Raw genomic sequence first — 3,153 nt, forward strand, 5'->3', positions numbered from 1 at the left:
AAGAGATCCTCACCACGACACCTGGTAATTAAACTCACCACAGTGAAACATAAAGAAAAGATCCTAAAATGTGCAAGAGAGAAACGTTAGATTACTCTCAGAGGATCTCTAATCAGAATCACAGCTGACTTCTCATCAGAAACCCTACAAGCTAGGAGGGAATGGCGAGACATAGCACAGGTTCTAAGAGAGAAAAAATGCCATCCCAGAATATTATATCCTGCTAAGCTCTCATTTGTGAATGAAGGTGAAATAAAGACCTTTCACAACAAACAGAAATTGAAAGAATTTGTCGCCACTCGTCCAGCTCTGCAAAAGATGCTCAAAGATGTGTTACACACAGAGACACAGAAACACGGTCATCAATATGAAAGAAGGTAAAGGAAGAACACCTACCAGTAAAAGAGCATGGGAAGCTCAAAGCATATATTAGAACTTATCTTTGGCAAATGGCAGGGCAAAGTCACTATGTATCAACAGTCACATTAAACGTGAATGGATTTAACTCATCAGTTAAAAGACACCGATTGGCTGACTGGCTTAAGGAACAAAACCTATCTATTTGCTGCTTACAAGAAACACATCTTTCCAACAAAGATCCATACAGACTGAAAGTGAAAGGCTGGAAGAAGATATACCGTGCCAACAGAAATGAAAAAAGAGCGGGCGTAGCCATAAACATTACCACAAAAACTGTTAGGAGAGACAAAGAGGGACACTATATAATGATTAAGGGATCAATTCAACAGGAAGATATAACGATTATCAATGTATATGCACCTAATTACAGGGCACCGGCTTATTTAAAAGATTTGTTAAGGGACTTAAAGGGAGACTTAGACTCCAATACAATAATACTGGGGGACTTCAATACCCCAATCTCAGAAATAGATCAACAAGACAGAAGATCAACAAGGAGACAGTAGATTTAAACGACACTATAGCCCAAATGGATCTAACATATCTACAGAACTTTTCATCCTACACAGAAAGCATTTACATTCCTCTCAGCAGTACATGGAACCTTCTCTAGCATTGACCACATACTAGGCCATAAAGCAAGTCTCAGCAAATTCAAAAGAATTAGAATCATACCATGCAGCTTTTCAGACTATAAAGGAATGAAGTTGGAAATTAGCAACTCAGGAATCCCTAGAGCATATGCAAACGCATGGAGATTGAACAACATGCTCCTGAATGAACAATGGGTCACAGAAGAAATTGAAAGAGAAATCAAAAAGTTTCTGGAAGTAAATGAGGATAACAGCACAACATACCAAAACTTATGGGATACAGCAAAAGCAGTGTTAAGAGGAAAGTTTATATCAATAGGTGCCTACATCAAGAAATTGGAAAGGCACCAAATAGATGAGCTTTCACTGTATCTCAAGGATCTAGAAAATCTGCAGCAAACCAGACCCAAATCTAGTAGGAGAAGAGAAATAATTAAAATAAAAGAAGAAATCAACAGGATTGAATCAAAAAAATTACAAAAAATCAGCCAAGTGAAGAGCTGGTTTTTTGAAAAAATAAACAAAATTGACACCCCATTGGCCCAACTAACTAAAAAAAGAAAAGACCAAATAAATAAAATCAGAGATGAAAAAGAAAATGTAACCACAGACACCAGAGAAATAAAAAGAATCATCAGAAATTACTACTAGGACCTATATGCCAGCAAACAGGGAAGCCTATCAGAAATGGATAGATTCCTGGACACATGCAACCTACCTAAATTGAACCAGGAAGACATAGAAAACCTAAACCGACTCATAACTGAGACAGAAATTGAAACAGTAATAAAGGCCCTCCCAACAAAGAAAAGCCCAGGACCAGATGGATTCATTGCTGAATTCTACCAGACATTTAAAGAAGAACTAACTCCAATTCTTCTCAAACTATTCAGAACAATCAAAAAAAGATGGAATCCTCCCAAATTCTTTCTATGAAGCAAGCATCACCTTAATTCCTAAGCCGGAAAAAGATGAAGCTTTGAAAGAGAATTACAGACCAATATCCCTGATGAACATAGATGCAAAAATCCTCAATAAAATTCTCACCAATAGAATGCAACAACACATCAGAAAGATCATCCATCCAGACCAAGTGGAATTTATCCCTGGTATACAGAGATGTTTCAACTTAATACTTTATCCCTTTTAGTATTTTTTTTGTTCTATTAATACTATTGGTTGAACTCTGTAATTAATACACAGTCATTATTAAGTGTTGAGATTTAAATGAAAAGTGATCTCTGTTAAATATAAGAGTGGGAGTAACAGAGGGAGGAGATGTACACTTTGGAACATGTTCAACTGTACTTACCCCTAATGGTAGATTTAGAAACATTCCAGGGGATTCCAAATCAATCCCAGCAAGGTGGCATGTACCAATTCCATCTCACTAGTCCAAGTGATCAGTTTCAGTTCATAATTGATCATAATGAAAGGATTAAGAGTCAAAGGGATCACATAAAAAAGACTACTGTCTGGTAACGCTGATAGAATTAAAAAGCAGGGAACCATACAACATGGGAAGCAGGATACACAGCAGAATCATAGAATGGCAGGTGTCTTGCTAAACAGCACTCTGGCCTCAGAATCAATCCTTAAGGTATTCAGATCTGGCAAAAAAGCCGATGAGAGGATTTCAGGCATGCAGAGCCAATACACTGTGCCAAAAATAAAGTGACCTAAATGAAAGATCTCTGTGAGTGAGATCCCAGCAGGAAGTATGAGCCATCAAAGAAGGAGGTATCTTACTGTGAAGGGAGGAGAGAACTTACACATTGACTATGGCCATGTCTAAAAAAGATCAGAGTTGGCAAACTCAAGAGGCTTCAATAGCCATGGTAGCTCATGACAAGAGCCTCAGGTGATTACTGACGTCATAAATAAGAGTGTCAACTGTTAAATCAACAGGAGTCACTGTGCACTTACTCCCCATGTAGGATCTCCATCCTTAATGTGTTGTACTATGTGAATTAACAGCATAAATAGTACTCAAACAGTACTTTATACTGTGTTTCTGTGTGTTTGTGCAAACTGTTGAAATCTTTACTTAGTATATACTAAATTGATCTTCTATATATAAAGATAATTGAAAATGAACCTTGATGTGAATGGGATGGGAGAGGGAGGGGGGGATGGGATA

General features: G+C 37.5%; 1 pseudogene; it reads right to left on the minus strand.

The window, feature by feature from the left end:
* LOC138847838 (protein LYRIC pseudogene) overlaps positions 1 to 3,153 on the minus strand; it is a 408,551-nt pseudogene that overhangs the window by 254,251 nt on the left and 151,147 nt on the right.

The sequence above is a fragment of the Oryctolagus cuniculus genome (genome assembly GCF_964237555.1).
Source record: "Oryctolagus cuniculus chromosome 17 unlocalized genomic scaffold, mOryCun1.1 SUPER_17_unloc_1, whole genome shotgun sequence".
In the NCBI taxonomy this organism is placed as follows: Eukaryota; Metazoa; Chordata; class Mammalia; order Lagomorpha; family Leporidae; genus Oryctolagus; species Oryctolagus cuniculus.